Source organism: Rhipicephalus microplus, unplaced genomic scaffold (genome assembly GCF_043290135.1).
Source record: "Rhipicephalus microplus isolate Deutch F79 unplaced genomic scaffold, USDA_Rmic scaffold_19, whole genome shotgun sequence".
NCBI lineage: Eukaryota > Metazoa > Arthropoda > Arachnida > Ixodida > Ixodidae > Rhipicephalus > Rhipicephalus microplus.
In genome coordinates, this window is record NW_027464592.1 from 1,577,261 (window position 1) to 1,601,794 (window position 24,534).

Consider the following 24,534-nt stretch of genomic DNA (forward strand, 5'->3'; position numbering starts at 1 on the left):
CACACAGACAGATGCATGGACGGACTCACGGATGGCTGCACCGACGGATGGACGCATGGACGGACGCAGGGGCGGATGTTTGGACGAACGCAGGGACGGACGCACAGATGGGCGTGCGGACGTACGAACAGATGCACGCACGGACGGGCGAATGGCTGCACAGTGGTCACACAGACGGACAATAACGGACGGAAGCAAGAAAGAATGGACGGACGGATGCTTTGCCCACTCTCCATCATTCACTTCGTGGATATGCTGCCATTTTTTCTTCATTATATGTGTAGAACCTCTACCTTAACCTAGTGGCAATTTCTCTGTGCCGTAAAAGAAATCTTGGCCACGTGTTCGAAGTAGCTGCTGTTCCTTGCTTCGAAGGAATCGCTGTAGGTGCTCCAGGAACGAAACTTCATGATCACAAAACTCAATTTTTAAATGCGAAGTATTTCTTGGCGAACTTCGGCGAGTTTGAGCGTATCTATTTATCTATCTATCTATCTATCTATCTATCTATCTATCTATCTATCTATCTATCTATCTATCTATCTATCTAGCTGCTTACGACTTTTAGCTCTCCTGGCCATTTCAATCATGGGATTGATACCAAACTTGGTATGGCATAACATGACTGTATGAAGAAGATTTTTGACTAGTTATGACATGAAAATCACGACATGTATGCCACGAATGTCATGATTTACATTTCAAGGTTCTGCAGCTCTTGCGGTCGTTTCGTTAACATGACATGTTGCAAAACTGGTACGGTATGGCATGATAGCATGGCAAACACAAACGACAGACCCCAACTTGAACATCATGCGATGCGTGTCATTTAACAATATGACTACATGCCATTCTCATGATGCGCTCGTGGCCGTTTCGCTAGCGTCACATACACCAAATTTGGTATTACAGTACGTAAATGGATGACGAAGGTATGTGGCTGGTGCAAACATGATAATGAAGAGATGCGTGTCATGTAACAACATGACTACATGCCACGCTCATGATGCGCTCGAGGCCGTTTTGCTACCTTTACATGTAAAAAAGTCGATATTACGCGACGCGAACGGACGACATACGTAAATGACACATCTAAACATGATAATCACGACATGCGTGTACCGACATAACTACATGCCACACTGACGATGCGCTCGCGGTAGTTTCGCTAGCTTCACATATCCCAAATTTGGCATTACGTGACGCCAATAGATGATGAAGGTACGTGCCTGGTACAAAAATGATAATAATGAAATGCCTGTCATGTGAGAACATGAATGCATGACACAGTCAAGGCGCCAATACATTTCGACGTGACGCGGTGCGCGTGTTCGCTGGCATTCATTTCGCCGTGTCACGCTGGCGTTGCCAGCCAGGCGCCGGTCCTGCCATATATTCGCAGGCGCGTGCCGTGCTGCGTTGCTTTGACGCATGCGCGTTTCAGCGCGTCCGGCATCCCTCCGTCACGAAAAGATGGAAATGCAGTGTTGTCTGGGTAACGCGTCGGCACGTAATGCAGCATGTCGCATTTCGCACCAGTTGCCACCGGGCCGCACCAACAGACGCTGGTCGTACCTGGCGTCAGACTATAGAGTGCTCGCTTTTTGCTCACGTAGACTACGCTGTGCCCAGACAACAGCTGCTCCTCGCCGCGACGCCGGTGCCACCCAACTCCATCTGACTCGCCCACGTTGAGCCCTACCTTCAGAAATCGCAGCAGTGTTAATCATAGAAGTGGTCGAAGTCGAAGGAACTGAGATCGCCCCTGAAGACGCTACCCTCAAAGCCGGATGGATCTCTAGCCACCGAAACAAGCAACGCAAGCATGCCTCGAACGCTCCGGCATCACCAACTGGCCAGGGAAGCGTGTCCGATACTCCAATGCTGAACGGATCTGCCCAGCGTCTCTCTCACAAACCCAGGCAACCATGTCTGCCAGATGATCACGTAAAAGTTGTGATTCGCCCGAGGGACGGCCTCAATCTCTCCAAAGTGAGGGAAGCACAACTGTGCGATGTTATTCTACGCGAAGTGGATCTGCACGCAACGCTACTAAAAGAGGACATTTACCGCACATGCGTTGAAGCTAATCTCATCGTAGTAAGCACACCTCATCTATCCAACGCAAAAATCTACAGTCGGATCTCCGAACTACATGCGGAAACTGAAACCTATCACGTTCGAGCCTACGTTACTTCCCCTGAGAACACAGCAAAGGGTGTGATCCACAATATTCCCCCCTACGACTCCCCTGAAGACATCTCAGCAAGTCTTGTTCATGACCGAAGCCCCACGATACTACAAGCTCGCCGAATGGGAAAGACAAACACGGTGCACATTGTATTCGATGGCGACCAAGTCCCTTTCCATGTCTACTATCGAGGAGCCGAATAGAAATGTTACCTACATAAGAAGCGCACCGAAGTCTGCGACAAATGCGGGGCAGTCGGCCACCACTCGGATGTCTGCCCCAAACCAAATGCCATAATCTGCACGCTGTGTGGCACAGCGAACCCTGCTACTGCTCATTCATGCACCCTTAAGTGTCTTCTGTGCGGCCAAGCCCACCAGACAGGTGACGAAACCTGTCCTCAACGCTACCAGACACCTCGCCTTCTCATTTATCGTCGCCAAGAAAAAGCTAAGCTCCAACAACAACAGTACCTCTCAACCATGATTTCCACGCAACATGCTCATCTGGAACGCCAAGAGGTGAAGCCTAGCGACACCCGCTCCCGCAGTACCAGTCGAACCTCGAAGCGTCGTGGCTCACGCAGCCGATCAAAGCAGCGACGCAAGAATCAGCCCCAGGAGCTCCGATTGGGTTCTGCGGCACCCGAGGCTTCGGATGGTCCCCCCCTTCAGCAGCGGCAACCCACTCTCACCCTCGCCACCCCTACAGTAATCTGGGCTAGCATTGCCTCCCAACCTGCTCCTATACATATTACAGCATCTACAAGTACACACACGACCACACCTAATAAGGAAGCCATGTTAAGTACTATCGCAATGGAGCTGCGTTCACTCCGTACGTTAGTACAAGAACTTCGCGTTGAAAACGCTGCTCTTCGGAAACAACTTGCCCAGCAACCTCCGTCCTCTTCTTTGATTCACGCTGCTGACCTGCACGCCAATACCACCCCCACCTCCTACCCCCTAAACGAAAGGCTGCAGACACAGAAGAATCAGCCACACCATCGTCGCAACCACCTACCGCCTCAGCACCCATTTTCCTGTAAAATCTGTACCGCATCAGCAACCCCACGAGACGATTCAAACCATACTTGAACGGCAGTTACCGATAATGCTTGAACAGGCCATCACGCAAACGCTAGAGCGATCGCTCGATTCAATCCTCACAGCAAAGTTAGAGCACCAACTCACTTTAATGCTCGACGGAAAGCTGGAAGCTCGAGCGACCATTATCCAGAACAACCTTGAAGCCACACTTTCGAGTATTCTTGCCAGCTACAATAGCAGAGTCACGGAGCTTGAGCGGTTTACACATCGCTCTCGCTCACACTCGCATCAGAAGCCTTATGGCCGCATTAACCAAGATGGCCGTGAGTAATCCACACACTCAGTACAGCATCTGGCAGTGGAACTGCCGTAGCTACCACCGTAAGAGGAGCGTGCTACAACAATTTTTATCCACACTCAAAGAAATGAGATACACCAGATAATATTGCTTTACAGGAATCAGGCAGACAGGCTAAGCTGGTCGGATACGCCTCCTTTACGGCTACTCAAGCCCCTGACAGTCGCGAAGTCCTTACCACCCTCGTGAAACAAAATATCTCTGTAATTCAACACTCCTCGCTCTCTGATACAGTGCCACACATTATATTGGAAATCCTCTCTTCATCTCGCCGGACATCCACCAGTATGTTCTTGGTCAATGTTTACAGCAGCCCACGACAACCACATCTCTTTCACAAGCTCCTATTTTATGTCAAAAAGTGGGCAAGAATTGCCCCCCTTCTCGTGGTAGGGGATTTGAACGCTTCCTCACCCACTTAGGACTATATTCACGACACCAGAAAAGGGCGAATGCTGTGGCAAGACACCCACAATCTTGGCTACACCCTTATCACAGATGCGGCATACCCTACGCGGTTGGGCAACAGAGTTGCCAGAGACACCACTCCTGACCTCACTTTCACTGCAAACATTACGCATGCAGAGTGGTCCAACCTTCATGAATATCTAGGCAGCGACCACTACATAATACAAACGATTGTCAAGGCTGGCCCGCAGCGCAGGAAATCCAAACAGCTTGCCCTCGTTGACTGGGATGTCTTCCGTGAATTGTGGGCAACGGCCTCTCCAGAATGTGCCACCTCGATCGACCAATGGACAGCTTCCTTCCTACGAGACGTTGAGCGTGCTACCAAGTCTCCCACAGAAGAAGCCGTAGGCGACACGGTAGACACCAAGCTGCTGTACATGTGGGAGGCCCTCGCTGGTCTGCGCAAGCGCTATAACTCCAACAAATTGAACCACTCATTACACAAACGAAATGCTATATTAACGCGTCAAATTGAAGATTACGCTTTTCAACTCTCCCGCCAGAACTGGCATCAGCTTTGTAACATTATGGAACGCTTACCTGAAATATTACCTGGAAACGTGGAATATTTTACGTAGTATGATAGAAACAACTTCGACAAAAACTGCTCAGCGCCACTCCTTAATCACCGCTCTGCACAATTATCCAGGTACCAATGAAAACCTTATCCAAGACCTATCTAGTCGGTACATTGTCAGTGCTACTTCGGTTGATCTTACATGCTACAATGGCGTGGATAATCCAGCCCTCGATTCCCACATTACAAAAGCGGAAGTGAGGCCCGCAGGTTCACAACCGAGACCCCAAACAGCGCCTGGCCCGGATAAAATTACGAATAAAATCTTACGAAACCTTGACGAAGAATCACTTAAAACGCTCACATCTTATCTGCAAATGGTTTGGGAGTCGGGAGAAATACCACATGGAAAACCGCCACAGTCATTCTGATACCTAAACCAGGAAAACCACTCACTATCGAGAACCTTCGGCCAATATCGCTCGCATCCTGTGTCGGCAAGGTACTCGAGCATGTTATTCACACTCGACTACAAAAGTACATGGAAGAACATGCCCTCTACCCGAATACAATGCTCAGATTCCGCCCTAAAATTTCGACTCAAGACGTGATGCTGCAACTGAAGAGTCACATTATCGACGGTGAAGACGGCTCTCGGTGTGGGACACGTGCTATTCTGGGGCTAGACCTTACCAAGGCTTTTTACAATGTGCTACATTCATCCATCCTTGCCACCCCCGCCACGTTCAACGTAGGCGCCCGTACCTACCGCTAAATCAACAACTCTTTAATGGACAGGACAGCCACACTCTCGGTCAAGGATTTGCCTGCACCTTTCATCACTCTCGGTGGGAAAGGGACACCAAAAGGGTCGGTCCGCTCTCAATTCCTTTTTAACCTGGCCATGCTTCACCTTCCGCCACTTCTAGAAGATGTCCCCCACCTCCAACACAGCATATACGCGGACGATATCACCTTGTGGATTGCCAGAGGTAGTCACGGAGAGATACAAGATGCACTTCAATTGGCAACTGATAGAATCACAACTTACGCTGAACAACGAGGATTGTCCTGCTCGCCCAAAATGTCAGAGTTACTCGTCTATCCACCTAGATCTCCCTACAACAGAGACCTTCCCACGATAAATCTGCATGTGCAACATCACCCTATACGAACAGTCCATACCATTCGCGTATTGGGCTTCCGCATTCAGCAGAACGGCGGCGATTCGGAAACACTTCAACTACTACACCATCATGTCTAACAGACTACTATGCTCATCTCCCGCATCGCCAATAAACAACACGGCATGAAAGATGCTAATCTCATACAACTGGTGACCGTCTTCTCCATAAGCAGAATCCTTTACGTTGCTCCATTTATGAAACTTACGCTCACCGACAAGAAAAAAACTAAACATAATAATCAAACGCTGCTACAAGTGCGCGCTGCATCTCCCCATGTCTACGCCTAATGCGAAACTCAATGACCTAGGACTTTAAAGAGCCCCAGGTGGTCAAAATTTCCGGAGCCCTCCACTATGGCGTCTCTCATAATCAAATGGTGGTTTTGGGACGTTAAACCCCACAAATCAATCAATGACCTAGGACTTCACAATACTATAGACGAATTCATTGAAGCCCAACGTATATCGCACTACGAACGATTAGGCCAAACCCCTACAAGACGTCATCTCATGTGCTCACTCGGCATACCTTACGTCTCCCAGTTTGGCCAGAAACTCCCAATTCCTTCGCACATTCGTGACACTTTCGTGATTCCCCCCATACCGCGCAATATGCACCCTGAATATAACGTGGAAAGACGAGTAGACCGCGCCAAGCAACTAGGCAAGCGTTACGCGAAAGCCACGTACGTGGCGAATAGAGACGCAGCGGAATATTTTACGCATCGGGTCATGGTCCTCGCTGTCGCAACCGGGCCGCAGTACATAATTACCGCAACTGGCACCATTCGCGCAAACAAACCAGAAGAAGGCGAAGAAGCAGCCATCGCTCTTGCCTACGCTTCAACCCAAGCATCCTGCATCATCAGTGACTCCAAGACTGCCATCCGCAACTTTACCAAACGTTTGATCTCCCATCCGGCGCTCCGAATTCTCACAAGTACACCTCTGTTACGTTGTCGCCGCGTTGAGATCATCTAGACTCCGGGCCACTCGGGGCTTGCGGGGAAAGAACACGCTCATGACGCCACCCGAGCTCTCGTCCACCGGGCGCGTCATCCAACCTAGCACCACCCCTTGCGACCTGACGCGGCTGAGCGAGAGATGATGGTCTCCTCGTTTCGCGACAATGGGGCGGACAGAATGGTTACCTTTGGAGAAATCCTAATGTATTACCGCAAGGCCAGACTGAAATACCCACCACCAGACAAGTGCCTTAGTAAGCAGCAGTCCACTACCTGGCGTCGATTACATACACGCACTTTCCCCTGTCCGCCACTGTACAGCCGTATTTACCCCGCTATTCACACACCACAATGCAAACGTGCGGTGCACCTAACACTGAGCCCGACCATATTATATGGGCCTGCCCCGAAGCTACTCACTCAGTTAAAGACAGAACGAACCCTACATTCACAATCACCATGGCCGAGCAGTGGGAGGCTTTGCTACTCAGCACGTGCCCGGAGGACCAGCTCTGGGCTGTCCGGCTTGCCGAAGAAGCCGTCAGGACTCAAGGCCTGGCCGCCGCCTGAAGAAGGGGGCTACAGAGGGGCCCGTCTCCCGGCCCCCGCCCCCTTTGATTCCAGCAGGGACAATTGAATAAAGTTTCTTCTCTCTCTCGCTGTGCCCAGCGTACGGGTGCGTCAACGTTACGTAGGAGTATATTGGGCCCTTCATGATGCGCTCGCGGGTGTTTTGCTAGCTCTACATATATTAAATGTGGTGTTACGTGGTGTCAATGGATGACGAAATATATTAATGTTGCAAACATGATAATCCTGACGCGCGTGTCATGCAAGAACATAACATACCGTGCTAATAGCGTGCTTGCGGTCGTTTCGCTTGCTTCACATATACTAAATTTGGTATTACGTGACGTGAATAGACGTCGAAGCTAAAGTACACATCCGAACATAATAATCATGTCACCGAAGTCATGTACGGCATCAGTTGTCTTGTGCTGATCTTACCGTTGTGCTGATCTTAAAGTGACATATCAACAGTTCTCATTCGTGCTTCGTATACCATTGATTCACACTGTACGTGGGAGCTGCCAATTTTTTATTACTGAAAGTTATCCTCTTACCTTAACGCATTGTTACACCTGGGGCGTCGACGCCTATTGGCGTCTGGTTACAGGTTATATATATTGCTTTGCGTTGTCTGTGGTGATATGCAGGCGCTAGTTCGTACTCCGTCCTTGCTGATAGAGTGCCAGTCCCCAGCCATGCCTTATCGGCATGAGAGTTGCATAGAACGGTAGCTCCACCCGAGTAAATAGAAGAGCGTTCGCAGTCTCTTTTACTCTGACTTCAAGGAAAGAGTAAGTTCCGCGGCCAATTCTGCCCTACCCCTCGTAAAGTTAAAGAAATTCTGGGAGAATAATACAGCTCCTCTGCCCTTGAGGTGCTCCCCCGAGTTTAGTGAGTGCATTAAAAGTCGTTGGATAATTTGGAGCTTATGACAAAAAACATGGGCTGGAACGCACACGCACGGCCAGATCTTGTCTTTGAAATATATGCTATCACTCTCCATTCTTTACAAGCTTGGGACAAAAACTCCACATAATAGAAATAAGAAGACTTTCATCATATACCTCTTGACAGCATGATTTCTCCGAGGTATTTCTTGATATTCATACGAAGATCTGAATCCGAGCCTCTAATAAAACGAGTATTTGAGAATCGATCTTTGCCTGTGCGTTTTTACTACACCACCTTGCGAAGGTGTGCATGTCTATAGCAAAAATCACATAATACATGTATTCTAAAAAAAGGTGAAAAGTGTCATAGCAGTCAGCAATGTTGTTTCTTTTTCTCGGTTTTACAACCAGGTGTACCTTCTCAGTGTCGTCTCCTAACATTTTAGAGGCCTATATTAAGAGATACCTCAGAGAAATCTGTAGAAATAATTCTAAGACAAATAGTATACACATACAGGATATTTACAGGAGGCCTAAAAACTGCAAACGAAGACAAAAAACACACTCTCACGTCTGCGATGGCTCTTTTTTTAACTACATTTGAACGCTACGAATTAAATCGCACTATTCAGGCGACTCACTACTGTTTGCAGCAAAAAAAAAACATTGCACAAGTAGGCATCGAAAAAACCTTGCACAAGTAAACGTATATGCCTACTTGTTAGTAGGCATATACAAATATTTATGCCTACTTGTGCAAGGATTTTTGTTTTTTTCACTGTAAACAATAGTCAGTCACCCAAATGGTGGGATACCTGTTATATTAACCTGCACTATCATCAGAATGCTGTGGTTGGTAGGATAAGATATTTAGGAACTGTGTTGAAAAGTAGGGATAAGTATTGATTGGTATGTGTGGTTTAACGTCCCGAAACCGCATATGACTATGAAAGATGCCATCCAGAGGACTCCGGAAATTTCGACCACCTGGGGTTCGTTAACGTGCACCCAAATCTGATTACACGGGCCTATAAATATTGGTCTTAAAATGTACAATATAAAAGTTACATTTACAGTATAAGCACAGGTAGTATATACGATACGTTTTTTAGGTGCTGCTGAATTAGAATAAAACAAACGTAAACACTTTTGCTTCTGAGATTAAGACGTTAGCATTCATTGTTTTGGCAGGGAACACAAAAATATCCTTAATAATAGTTTCGCCGAATAAAAGTTTTTTTAATTAGCAGGAATTTGGTAAGGGCCAATAAGGGTTTAAAAATTGTCTGCATTCGTTCAATAAAATTAAGACTTGTGTGGCATCCAAGCACATAAATTTCTCGCATAAATGTCCAAAAGAAGGCTATTATTGGGATCGCCATGTTTATTTTGTAATATGGTCCCGCCGCGGTTGTCTCGTGTCTAAGGTAATCGGCCGCTGACCCGCAGGTCGCGGGATCGTATCGCGTCTGTAGCGGCTGAACTTTCGATGGAGGCGAAAATGCTGTAGGCCTGTGTGCTCAGTATTGGGTGCACGTTAAGGAACCCCAGGCTGTTCATATTACCGGAGCCCTCCACTATGACATCTCTCAGAATCATAAGGTGGTTTCGGGACGTTAAACCCCACATATTAATAATATTTTGTGATATGCTACTGGTTACTGGTGGAAAAAACAACGATTGCTCAGCACGTGAACTAAATAAACACTTGCATCAATGAGCATGAAAACTAGCCTAAAACTACCATTCTATGAAGAGTAGGAAAATACAATAGCAGTGGCGTAACCATGGTGAGGGTAATTAGGATGGGACATTTTATATAACATATTGCGTGGCACACTGCGTGGAATGGGCTCACGCCAGGGCATTATGTTTGTGTTACTAGCAAGCGTAGAGAAGAAGAATAGTTCAAAGGCTTTATGATGATGAGCGATCATCATCATCAGCCTGATTACGCCCACTGCGGGACGAATGCTTCTTCCATGTTTCACCAGTTCACTCGGTGATGTGCTTGCTGCTGCCACTTTATACCCGCAAACTTTCTAATCTCATCTGTCCACTAACTTTCTGTCTCCGTTCCCCCTCTTGCCTTTTCTGGGAAACTAGTCAGTTATCCCTAAAGAAGTAGCTATTCTGCCAACGCACTGCTTGCCTGGTCCAAGTTCATTTCGTGGCCTTGAGTTCAACTATCACATCCTTAACCTAGGTTTGTTCCCTGGCCCACTCTGCGCTCTATTCGTACCTTAAGGTGCATTCAAAAAGGGTGTATTCAATCAAGAATGCACCCTCTTTGTAAGCTTCCAGATTTCTGCTGGATAGGTAAGTACCAGCAGGAAGCAGCTGTTATATTTAATTATTTATTTATTTATTTATTTACAGATACTGCAATCACCATTTGGTGATTTTAGCAGGGTGGTACATGAAGTTAGTCATAAACAAATGGCAAGTACAATGACATATAATATATACAGGTTATACAATGTGTATAGGGCAAATACAAACTTCAACTGGCAATAACATACAATAAAAATAGCAGACTACAATTATACAAGCATGTACAGTGGTATGTAATGCTATTTAAAAATTTAACTGGTTAGTGCACTTTCTAATTCCGAGGAAAACAATGCCAATGAGGGTGCTGAAACAATTGCATTAGTTAGTTTGTTCCACTCGACTATGGTGCGAGGAAAAAATGAATACTTAAAGCAATTATTGTGTGTGGGAAAGGGGGTTATGGTGAGGTCATGTCTCTGCCTGGTAGAGTAGCCAAAAGAAAAAGAAAAAATATCGACTAAGTCTACTTGATATTGGCCGTTAATTAGTTGGTACAGAAACTTAAGCCTTGAGTTACGGTATCTTAATGATAAAGGTGAAAGTTGAGCTCTGCTTAATAGGTCAGTAACAGAAGTCCTCGAAAAATTATTGTAGACAAAACGAACTGCTCTTTTTTGCACTTTTTCTAATTTGTTAATGTTAGTCTTAGTAAAAGGATCCCATATAATAGCGGCGTAATCTAATATTGGTAAAACAATTGATTTGTACGCAAAAAGGCGGACAGAAGGAGTGTATAGTTTGAGAGCACGAAAAAGAAAAAACAGTTTGTAAGTTGCATTGACCGTTACATGTGTAATGTGTTTGTTCCAGCAGAGATCAATCGATATGTAAAGCCCCAAGTACTTATAATTAGTGACTTCAGTCAAAAAGGTGTTGTTAGCATTGTATCTGAAATGCAAAGGTTTTTTCATGTGTGTAATTCGCATAAAAACAGTTTTATCAAAGTTAATGACCATCTGCCATTCCTCGCACCAGAAGGCTACTTTTTGAAATGCCTGATTTAACAGAAGTTGGTCGGATGTGCTATGAACCTCAGAGTACAAAACACAGTCATCTGCGTAAAGTTTCACTTTAACAGGAATTTGTTCTACAATATCATTAATGAACAAAAGAAACAGTAGAGGCCCTAGAACTGAGCCCTGGGGATCGCCAGAACCAACACTTACACATTTTGAGTTGCAATAGCGAAAAGAAACAAGTTGTCGTTTAGTTAGGTAGAAAGAGAACCAGCCCATTAACTTTTTTGTTTTTAAGTATTTTCTCTAATTTAAAAAGTAATTTTTTGTGGGAAACCTTATCGAAGGCTTTGGCGAAGTCCATAAAAATAGCATCTAATTGTTTGCCGTGGTTAATACTTTTCGCAAAGTCATGTACGGTTTCAACTAGCTGAGTGCAGGTTGAAAAACCTTTTCTAAATCCGTGCTGATGTCTAGTTAAGAAATTGTGTTTGTTGAGAAACTCTATGATATGATTGTGTATTATATGTTCTAATATTTGGCAACATGTTGAAGTTAATGAAATTGGTCTATAGTTACCGACCTGGTTTTTGTTTCCCTTTTTGTGTAATGGTTTAATTCGGGCAGTTATCCAATCATGCGGTAGTTCACCATCGAGTAATGATTTACAGAACAGCATGTGCAAATACTTTTTGTCCATTCTGCATACCTTTTTAAAAAGTCATTGGGTATATGCAACCAGGCCAGGTGATTTTTTCGTGTCTAGTTTCAGTAACATGTTTAAGATACCCCTTTCCGAGATAACTACATCAGACATGGGAGGTAAGGAGACATCAAAGGTTGGCAAGGTACCATTGTCTTCAGTGTAAACAGATCTGAAGTGTTCATTAAAAAGGTTCGCGATTAATTCAAGATCACTTATCTCTCTGCCATTGTCATCAAATATTTCGCATTCATTTGACTTAGGAGACATTGTTCTCTAAAACTTCTCTGGCGATGAAGTAATGAAGCTAGGTAAGGACTCACCGAAGTAATGCTTTTTATCTGAAATAACCTTAAGTTTAATTTGAGATGTCAATTCTGCAATTCTTTCTTGACAACTGAAATCAGCACAATAAGTTTTACTTTTCTTTTTTAATCGATTTACCTTCCTTCTCAATTTAAATGTCTCCCTAGTTATCCACGGGTTCTTGGTTCTGGGCTTTTTACACGTGGTTGGGACATAACGCTCAATGCTTTTGCTTACAATGCCCGTAAACTTAATCCAAAGATCATTTACACTATCATCACTATCGGCAAAATCATCAAAATGAAAAGAAAGGATATCGAGTATCGACTCATCATCGGCTTTACGAAAGTTATAAAAAGTAGTCACCTTGGGTTTTTCACAGACAGAAAGATTTGACACGGTTAGCACTACAGCAAGGTGATCGGAAATACCGGGGACAATGTCACAAACGCAATCATGTGTTATATTTCCAGAAACGAAGACAAGGTCTAGAATTGATTTCGAGCTGCCTTGAATCCTTGTGTAACTTTCAACTACCTATATACCTTCCTCTTCAAGGATAGTGGCAATTTACCAGTGAAGATTTGATAATGCTTGCCGTATGTACTCCACCCCTTTTTTATTCTTCTAGTTACTTCATTCTCACGTTAGGCTCCGCAGTTACTACCTGTCCTAAGTAGACGTGGCACTTCCACATTCTGCACGATCTCTAGGTATGCACTTTCGCCATTATGGCTCCTCTATGTGCAGTTACTGTTCACTCGTTTTCGGTAGAAGGTACTCAAGATAAGTAAATCAATGCGGTTGTGTGCTCTACTAATAACTCTCCCTGGCATTTCTAGTACCGATGCCATAATTCCCTACTGCCTCGTATCCAACCTGCTTGTTCCCTAGTTTGGCAATGAGGTAGCCCATCAGTATATTGTCACGGGGTCGTGACGTGGCCGAAGAGAGGAGACTTCTTGTTGCAATTTAACTGTTTATTTGGGCGAACCTGTGCCCGGTAAACAGAAAGTCCAATTACAGCAGCAGTCTCACACAGATAGCAGTTCAGACTGATAGCGGCGAACGGAGCGTCGGCCTTCGATCAACAACTGACAAGCGGCGACGCGCGTCGGCATTTATACTCCCGCCGTCGAATGTTCTAGCGCTATTGCTGGCGGCGGCGTGCGTTCCAGAACAATCTGTACCATTCGCACTGTGGGCGTGATTTTATCGAAATGATCTACTACAGTCCGGAACCCTCTAGAAAACTGCAGGCGCGGTTTGCGCTGAGAATCGTGTGGTGTTTTGGGACGATAACAAAAACTTGGGGAATGGAACGTGGCATTGCCCCCCTCTGAAAAAGGCATCGTCTCGATGCTTTAACTAAAGATGAAGGTACAATAATAATGCAAGAAAGTACAATGAATAAATTACGATACAACAATAATACAAAAAAACACTGTTTCAGTTTGTTAACGCGCATGAAACGGCTTGACGCGTGCGACATGGACGACGTCAGGTCGGGATCGCCGTCGTTGAGAGTTCGTGATGCCGTCGGGGACAACCTCGTATTCAAGTGGGCCGAGACGTCGAACCACCCTGTACGGTCCGAAGTACCGTCGCAGAAGCTTTTCACTTAGTCCACGTCGGCGTATTGGCGTCCACACCCAAACACGTTCACCGGGCTGGTATTCCACGAAGCGTCGTCGAAGGTTGTAACGGTGGCTGTCGGTCGTCTGTTGATTCTTGATAGGGAGCCGCGCTAGTTGTCGGGCTTCTTCGGCGCGATGAAGGTACTCGCTCACATCGAGGTTTTCTTCGTCGGTGACGTTGGGTAACATGGCATCGAGCGTCGTTGCCGGGCTCCTTCCGTAGACCAATTTGTATAGAGATATCTGCGTCGTCTCCTGCACCGCCGTGTTGTATGCGAAGGTCACATACGGAAGAATGGCATCCCACGTCTTGTGTTCGACATCGACGTACATTGACAGCATGTCGGCGATCGTCTTGTTAAGCCGCTCGGTGAGGCCGTTGGTCTGTGGGTGGTACGCTGTCGTCCGGCGGTGGTTTGTTTGGCTGTATGCCAAGATCGCTTGAGTTAAGTCGGCAGTGAATGCCGTTCCTCTGTCGGTGATAAGGACCTCCGGGGCGCCGTGACGTAGGAAGATATTTTCGACGAAGAACTTAGCTACCTCGGATGCACTGCCTTTTGGCAGGGCTTTTGTCTCGGCGTAGCGGGTGAGGTAGTCGGTGGCTACCACGATCCACTTGTTTCCGAAAGCCGACGTCGGGAACGGCCCCAATAGGTCCATACCAATCTGCTGGAAAGGTCGGCAAGGTGGATCAATTGGCTGCAGAAGTCCCGCTGGCCTTGTCGGCGGTGTCTTGCGTCGCTGACAGTCCCGGCATGTCCTCACATAACGAGTGACGTCGGTTGTAAGACGCGGCCAGTAGTACCTTTCTTGTATCCTCGCGAGCGTGCGAGAAACACCGAGGTGCCCTGCCGTCGGATCGTCGTGCAGGGCCTGCAGGAGTTCTGGTCGCAGAGCTGAAGGCACCACAAGGAGATACTTAGCCCGAAGCGGTGAAAAGTTTTTCTTTTGTAAAAGACCGTTTCGTAGAAAAAACGACGCAAGTGCGCGCTTGAATACCTTCGGGACTTCGGCGGTCCTGCCTTCGAGGTATTTTATTAGGGCCTTAAGTTCCGGGTCGGCCCGCTGTCGTTCAGCGAAGTCGTCGGTAGTTATCGTGTCCAAGAAGTAGCCGTCATCCGGGTCGTCGGGTAGTGGTTAGTCGACAGGCGCACGAGAGAGACAGTCGGCGTCGGAGTGTTTTTTGCCGGACTTGTAAATGACAGTAATGTCATATTCTTGAAGTCTCAGGCTCCATCGTGTGAGGCGACCTGAAGGGTCTTTCAAAGTGGCTAGCCAACACAAGGCGTGGTGGTCGCTCACAACTTTGAAGGGCCTGCCGTAGAGGTATGGGCGAAATTTTGACGTAGCCCAGATGATGGCGAGGCACTCCTTTTCTGTTGTGGAATAATTTGGTTCTGCTTTGGATAGCGATCAGCTGGCGTAACTAATAACCCTTTCAAGTCCGTCAGCCCTCTGCACAAGAACGGCGCCAAAACCTACGCTGCTTGCGTCAGTATGTATTTCTGTCTCGGCGAATTCGTGGAAATGGGCAAGTAACAGAGGCGTCTGGAGGCGATGTTTAAGCTGCTGGAAAGCGTGTTCCTGTGGCGTTTCCCACTTGAACTCCACGTCGGCCTTTGTAAGGTTAGTGAGAGGATCGGCGATGCGGGCGAAGTTTTTCACGAACCGCCTATAATAGGCGCACAGGCCCAGAAATCGGCGCACGGCTTTCTTGTCAGTGGGCGGCGGGAAATCGGCAATGGCGGCTCTTTTCCGTGGTTCAGGACGAACTCCAGACTTGCTGATAACGTGCCCCAGAAACTAAAGCTCTTCATACGCAAATCTGCACTTTTATGGCTTCAGTGTGAGTCCGGAAGTCTTGATGGCTTGAAGTACAGCTTCAAGGCGCCGAAGATGCTCGTCGAAACTCGAGGAAAACACGACGACGTCGTCCAAGTACACAAGGCAAGTCTGCCAATTCAATCCAGCCGTTACTGTATCCATAACGCGTTGAAAAGTTGCAGGCGCTGAGCAAAGGCCGAAGGGCATCACCTTAAACTCGAAGAGGCCGTCTGGTGTTATAAACGCCGTCTTCTCTCGGTCTCTTTCGTCGACTTCGATTTGCCAATAGCCAGTCTTGAGGTCCATTGACGAAAAGTACTTGGCGTTATGGAGCCGATCAAGTGCGTCGTCTATTCGTGGGAGAGGATACACGTCCTTTTTTGTGATTTTGTTCAGGCGGCGATAATCGACGCAGAAACGTAGGGTCCCATCCTTTTTCTTCACTAACACCACGGGGGATGCCCATGGGCTCTTGGACGGCTGGATAATATCATCCCGCAGCATTTCATCAACTTGTCTCTTGATGGCCTCACGTTCTCGCGTCGAAACCCTGTACGGACTCTGACGGAGTGGTCTGGCATTTTCTTCGGTTATGATGCAATGTTTTGTGATTGGGGTCTGCCGAATTTTCGATGACGACGAAAAGCAATCTTCGTATTGCAGGAGCAGGGGCTTGAGCTGTTTTTGCTTATCGTTCGGAAGTCTGGGATTGACGTCGAAAGCTACGGGAGGGGCTTGGTTCCTCTGAGCAGGTTCCGCAGAATCGGCGAGGGCGAAAGCACTGGTGGCTTCGACAATTTCTTCGATGTATGCGACCGTTGTTCCTTTGTTCACATGTTTGTACTCAATAATGAAATTTGTGAGCATAACCGTTGCTTTGCCTCCCCGCAACTCTGCAATTCCTCTTGCGACGCAAATATTTCGGGTGACCAACAGATGCTGACTGCCTTCAACGACGCCTTCGAAGTCAGGTGATTCAGGAGCGCCGACTGAAATAATGACACTTCAGCGAGGCGGAATGGTGACTTGTTCTTCCAGCACATTTAAGGCATGGTGTCCAGACGGCGTGCGCGGCGGTAGTGCTTCTTCTGTGGATAACGTTATCGACTTTGTTTTTAGGTTGATGACAGCACCATGGAGGCATAAGAAGTCCATGCCAAGGATGACATCTCTCGAGCAACGCTGTCGGACTACGAAGTCTGTAGGATAAATACGGCCGTTAATGGTGACTCTCGCTGTGCAGATTCCTGCAGGCGTTACGAGATGACCTCCGGCTGTGCGGATTTCAGGGCCTTTCCAAGCTGTCCTAACTTTATTTAACTTCGCGGCGAACGACCCACTGATGACAGAATAGTCGGCTCCAGTATCGACGAGAGCGGTCACCCTGTGGCCGTCGATAAGAACGTCGAGGTCGCTAATTCGCCGTCTCGCATTACAGTTAGGGCGTGGCGTCGGGTCACGGCTGCTTCGGCTTGTTCCGCTGCTTCCATGTTGCGTCGTCAGGCCACCTTCGGTAAGTGAGCTTTCGCCGTCAGGGCTTTGCCTGGTTGGCGTTGTGTTCGGAAAGCTCCGTCGCGGCGTCGTCGTCGTCGGAGGATCTTCGGTAGTTCGTCGCACAGCAACCGCACCTCCACCGGTTGCTGCCCTTAGTTTCCCGGATACGGGCTTGGAGACCGGCCCCGCGTTAGGCCAGAGTACTGTCGGTGGTGCGGTGACGTGCGGCGGCTGGGCGACGGCGAACGCGAAGGGCTTCGTGGTGTCCACCGAGTTCTTGTCAGGTAGTCGGCGATGTCACGTGGTCGTTCACCTGGCTGTGGGCGCGGTGCATTGACGGCGAAGCCACGCAATCCCATCTGTCGGTACTGGCAACGGTGGTATGTGTGTCCGGCCTCGCCGCAGTGGTAGCAGAGCGGGCGATGGTCAGGGGTGCGCCAGACGTCAGTCTTCCTCGGTGCACTGCGCTGGGCCGCTGGCGAACGGTATGCGTCGGTGGGGGTGGTGGCGTCTGTCGACGGAAGTGCGATGGGGCGGCGTTTTGGCGTAGATGGGGAGGAGCGTTGAGGCGCAGTGCAGCGGCGTAGCTCATAGCTTCCGGCTCGGGCAGCGGTGTTTGGGGAATTTGAAGCGATTGCCGAACTTCTTCTCGCACAATGTCGGCGATCGAATCTACTTGAGGCTGCGCCGAAGGCAACAGCTTGCGCAGCTCTTCCCGCACGATCGCTCGGATCGTTTCACGCAGGTCTCCGGAGGTACTGGCTTGAGCAGCAGCGCAGTCTGCAGTCAGGCGACGATTATACTGTCTGGTGCGCATGTCCAGGGTCTTTTCAATAGTGGTCGCTTCGGCTACAAATTCTTGGACGGTTTTCGGTGTGTTTCTCATCAGCCCCGCGAAGAGCTCCTGTTTGACCCCTCGCATGAGGAAACGAACTTTTTTCTCCTCAGGCATGTCTGGGTCAGCGTGACGGAATAGTCGGGTCATTTGTTCTGTGAAAATGGCGACATTTTCATTTGGTAGCTGAACCCGGGTCTCTAATAAAGCAGTGGCCCTCTCTTTTCGAGCGATGCTCGCGAACGTTTGCAGGAATGCGCCGCAGAAAACATCCCACTTTCGGAGCGTGGACTCCCGATTTTCGAGCTAGGTCCTTGTGGTGTCTTCTAAATAGAAGAACACACGACGCAGCTTTTCGTCATGGTCCCAGTGGTTGAGGGCGGCCACACGGTCGTATGTCTCTAGCCAGGACTCCGGGTCTTTGAACGATGACCCACGGAAAATTGGTGGTTCCCTGGGTTGATGCATGACCATCGTGGGCTGGGACGCTGTGGTTGTCATTGTCACTGCAGTCGCGGTCATGGCCTTGGTCTTCCGCGGCTTGTCGTGTAGAAGCCCGTACTCCGGTGGTAGCCCTTGCTGTCGGCGGCTTGTTCGCTGCTCCTGGTTGGCGTTGGTGTCTTCTCCGCGACGTGGGCTGGGTTCACGGCTTGAAGGGGGCGTCCGGTACATGAACGAAGCAGCACCTCCACCAAATGTCACGGGGTCGTGACGTGGCCGAAGACAGGAGACTTCTTGTTGGAATTTAACTGTTTATTTGGGCGAACCTGTGCCCGGTAAACAGAAAGTCCAATTACAGCAGCAGTCTCGCACAGATAGCAGTCTCAGACTGATAGCGGCGAATGGAGCGTCGGCCTTCGATCAACAACTGACAAGCGGCGACGCGCGTCGGCATTTATACTCCCGCCGTCGAATGTTCTAGCGCTATCACTGGCGGCGGCATGCGTTCCAGAACAATCTGTACCATTCGCACAGTGGGCGTGATCTTATCGAAATGATCTACTACAGTCCGGAACCCTCTAGAAAACTGCAGGCGCGGTTTGCGCTGAGAATCGTGTGGTGTTTTGGGACGATAACAAAAACTTGGGAAATGGAACGTGGCAATATTATACTCAGTTTTTACGTTACTCACTGCCTGTTTCATGTATTCATAAAAGCTTTCAACTAAATGGCGTAATAGCTTGATGTAGGCGCGTGGGACTCTGTCACCTACATCATGTATCTTTGAAGTTATTACGATAGCTACCGCGCTTTTAATAATCCAGTATTATTCCTCTATGTTACCACCTATATCGCTGTGGATAACAAACTCCAAACCCCTGTTCTTTTGTGTCAGCCAAGCCACGATAGCAAAGGACGTGCACACTTTGTAGCTCTGCATAGGCCTCATCTCTCCTCCTAACCTCACTGAGGCCTATTGCATATCGTTTAACACCGTTTTGCTCCTCTAATAGCACAGCGAGACTTTTGTCACTAGATAACAATATAGCGTTAACGTTGCCAACTTGAGATCTCATTGGCGGCCTGTCAAAGCCCAGTGATTCTCAGCACCCTCTGACCGCCGCTGTGGTCAGCGGCTTCGCAGTCCGTGGGGCCTGAGGGATAAGGGTTATTTAGTGAATTTATGTGGAAGGTAGTGGGCTAGATACTACACCAAGGTGGCCAATCTTTTTCTGGTAAGAGAGTGTGTTACCGGTAGTGGTGACGTGTGAAGCCGCACCTCATTCCTAATACAAACCTATCATCATGCAGATAATTTTTAATTTGGTGGGCAATAGCGTGGTACTCGAAATAGAACCATGGTTCTTTCGCACACGAGTCTGATAACATAATCACTACGCCATCGCTGCATAATGAGCAACAGATACACAGAATCGTTTTAGGGGCGAAGATTCTTAAGGTGCGGGTCGTCACTTCTCTGGGGTTCTCAGAACACCATATAATGCCGAATTATCATATTTTGTCGACAGGGAATTTTCTAAGAAAACTTTTCAGTACAAACGCGTGAGCAAACAGCCACAGCGATTTTTCAAAACTCCACATATTTTATCTCCCGCAAACTCATGAGGATAGAGATCATTACTATTGCTACCACAACTCAATAAAAAAATAAGTCCCCAGTAGGTCATGTATACAACCAAGCGGTATTAGCGTGTGCGATCTATTTCTAGCTCGATAACACAAGGGCCTAGGTCATAGTTTGGTAGCTCTCCTTGACATTTGGCTATGTTACGCCGAGGTAAAAACAACACATTTTTTACACCATTGGCACTTCGTTATGGTGAAGCTACATCTTCTAGACCGGAGCTAACTTCAGGCTAGCTTATTCTGACCTGTGTGCCTGTTCGCAGTGGAAGCCGTCTATTCCGTCGTCGATCACATCGTACAAAAACACGCCTAGCATTTCTTTATCTCTACCAGTTTTCTTGTCTAAGGGGCCTCTTGAGAGGTGACCAGAGCAGTTGTCCTGCTATAAAGGATACAGATCATGAAATCGCCACCTAATAAACCACACCCCCAAGGGGCCAACGCTGATTGACGGTACCGTGAAGCAATGGGATTCCACGCCGCCGCAAGGCAACAAGTGCCTTATTAAGTTTAGGACCACACTTATACGTTTTGTCATTTGTACCATCTTCGTCCGCTTAAGCATAGAGAGACGTACTTACTTAGTATGTTTCTCTATGGCTTAAGTGCACGTATATGAGTTTTAGAGGCATACAGCATAAAAGTATATAGTTCTCATCATGTGACTGCAACTAAAGGCAGTCGCACCATCTCCCCCTAATTGATTGCTAGCAACCGCCGGTGTTATCTGCGCAAGTATTTGTTCCTCGCCCTTTCAGCAGCACGCGTTGCCTCTGGAACATATGTAAGAAATGTCAGCTGTAAAACTATTCAAACTTTTATACTGCCTATTTAGTAAGTGAATGCAGGTTTAAATTACAATAGTAGCAACCTCACTTTAAGGAAAAAGAAATGCAAAAAGTGTGTGTTCGCTGTCTTTCACCACACCGTTAAAATAACATTGGTGTACTTAAAACTAAATCAGTTCTCCACGTTGCACATTTTGTATAAATAATCTGGTTGTCTGTGTGAGTCACTAGCTGTTGCATTGAAAGCCCACCTGAGCCCCTTTGCCAACGAAAGAATGCTTACACTCTAAGTCGAAAAAGACTAAAAACTGGTATGGCATCAGTTCTTCAGCCTCCGAAAACTTAATGGGCTGCCAAAGATTTTAAACGAAGTTTGAACAAACTGCGCGAGTTCAACAGCAGTTAGACTGGTTCCCCCTTGGCGCTTACCACAGTTGGTTGAGATGTTGGTCCCCACAGGAAGCTCTAGTGAGCTTTATATGGTTGAACCACCTAGACGAAGGTAAATTATTGACGACCCTTCACTCGTTGGTATAAAACGCTGTAGTGGGGCCAAGTATATATATATATATATATATATATATATATATATATATATATATATATATATATACAGAAGAATAACTTCGGTTGCCGCAAGGTTATAAATATGAAAGTAGATGCGCTTTCACATAACAACTGTTTATTGTGCCGACGTTTCGATTATGCCTTGAAAAAGACGGGGTTCCCGTCGAAACGTCGGCACAATAAACAGTTGTTATGTGAAAGCGCATCTACTTTCATATATATATATATATTAGTATCTTGACCTCCCACGTAGTGGCGCTGGGGACTTCTACTCGGCTTTATAAATCAGTAAATTTTGACAGCGTACAGTAGCTCTATATTATAAATCCGCCTAATGTGTAACTGCTCGTTCATCAGGGAAACACAAATTACCAACCTAAACTCGATCTTGTCGGCTTAACCAGCGTTACTAGTGCTCATGCATAAGTCTGAACTCGCAAACATCGGAGGGGCGCTTACGCGAGAAGGCCCGTGAATAAGTCAATGGTGCCGCCGATGAAGCCGTGCTGGCTTCTAGCGTATAAAGTGACAATAATAGCAAGCGTCTCCTATGCTGTTTTCCTCGATGTTCTTTTACACAAAAATCAAAAATGTGTAGGTGTGTACAGTTCGAAGCGTACTATCAAGCGAAGTAGATAAACGTATGCTTACAACGACGAGAACGCTCGCGGGCACAGGACGACGCTAGGGGTCAGTCGAAGCAAACGTGCTTCGCATGAGCTCCCACCTCGATTCCTCATCTCACCCGGAAAACCTCATTTCCGCCACCTATGAAGTACTGGACCGTTTTCTACTAATCAAGCGCAGTCGGTGGATAACCGGTTTTTAACCGTTAGTCCATATTTCCTGAAAGTCTGCTTGTTTGAAGATCCAAGGCGAAGAACGCTGCTCTAAGCCTAAGCGGCGTCGGGCCGTTGGCCCGACGAAACGCTACTCGCGTTTCCGCGCAACGCGCGAGAATCACTGACGACGACGCAGCTGCGTCAACCGGAGCCACGACATCGATCGAAGAAAAAACTCAAGGCGGAGAAAATGCTACCAGCGTCTCTCAAAAGAAGCCTTTTGACAACGGGGGATGGCTCACTGCAACGTACCACAACTCAATGCTGATCGCCGTTCCGGAGACCGGGGCCGAAGCGGTAGACAATTCAGCGTCGAGCACACCTAAACAGAAAGGGAATCCTCTTCGCAAAAATAAACTGCCTCCACTGCCGAAAACTGACTTCAAGGTCATCATTAGACCGAGGGATGGGCTCAACATCGGTCAATTAAGCACGCATCAAATGGCGCGCGCTATAACTATGGCATGTGGTAACCCAGACATCAGCAACGAAGGCAACCTGATTATACGGCTGCGCAATGGATCAACATCGCCATAATTAGCACTCCAAGCATGGAGACCGCAAACATTGTGCAGAGCCTTCGAAGTCTACGTTTTGGTGCAAAATGCTATTCAGTGATGACTTACGTAGCCGCGCCGGACAACTCGTGCAAGGGTGTGATTCACGGACTGGACGCCGGGACCATGCCAACCGAATTACTAGCCCATCTTCGGGTGCGTACCCAAGGAGTGAAAATACTTTATGCAAGAATGCTTGGAAAATCCCAAAGTGCCGTCATTACCTTCGATGGCAAGATCGTCCCGCTCTATGTTTACTACTACGGTGGTGAAACACGATGCTACCTCTATCGATCATCGCGGCAAGTTTTCTATATATGCTTCAAGCCTGGCCATAGGGAAGACGTATGCCCAACACCAGACGCTGTTGTCTGCTCAAATTGCACCGAGCCAGTCATAGAGGACGGACAAACCTGTGAGCCTCGGTGCGCACTATGCAAGGAAGCGCACCCAACGCGTGCAAAGGAGTGCAAGGAGCGCCTCAGGAGACAGAGAAGCCGACGACCAAGAACAAAAGATCGGATGGCCGCCGGAGCACAAGGCGCCGATAGACGCAGCCGGGCCCGGAAACGCTAGTTCAGCAGAGATGGAAGCTCACCATCCAAATCCCGATAAGCATCTAAACCACGGTCATGGTCGAGATCGGCGTCCAGGACCCACCAGGCTCCAGAAGACAAAAAAAATCAGCAGAAGAAACCCTCCACCAGGAATGAAGACGACGGTATGGTGGGCAGGAAAGCGCCTTTTTTTCTGCCTCTCCCACTGCTCGAAACAACACGAATATGCATAGAGTAATAGTCGGTAAGAATTGCAGTGCGCCACCTAACAACGAAGAAAAAGATTTAAGGCAGACTATTCAGACACTCAGGGCAGAAAACGCCAAACTCTGGCAGAAACTAAAAGATCTCATAGATGAACTGAAGGCCCTGAGAACAGGACAGATCAATGCTAACCCCGATCAGACTTAACGCTGACAGCCACCATAGGGCGCCAGGAATTCACAACTACCATGGCTGCCATAAAAATGCCCTAGCAAATCTTGGAAACCTCATCTCTAACATCCAAGATGAGGCGCGCATGGATAGAGAACGTCTGATGCAACTCACGGCCATGAATTCCAGAGGCAAACCCTACGCTCGGCCATCACCTGAGTATGGCGAGCAGCCGTAAATGCTCGGTCAAGTTAGAAATCCTCGAAATATGGCAGTGGAATTGTCGTGGAATCTGTCAAAAGCAAGGTCTTCTGAATCAATACATCAATAAATTCACAACTTCACCAGACATCATCGCCCTCCAGGAGACCGGCTGCTCACCGAAACTCACTGGCTCTTCGGTTTATGAGGGTTTTGGCCAAAGTAAGGTCACTACTTTGGTTGTCAAAGCGGTCACCGCAATTAGACATGACA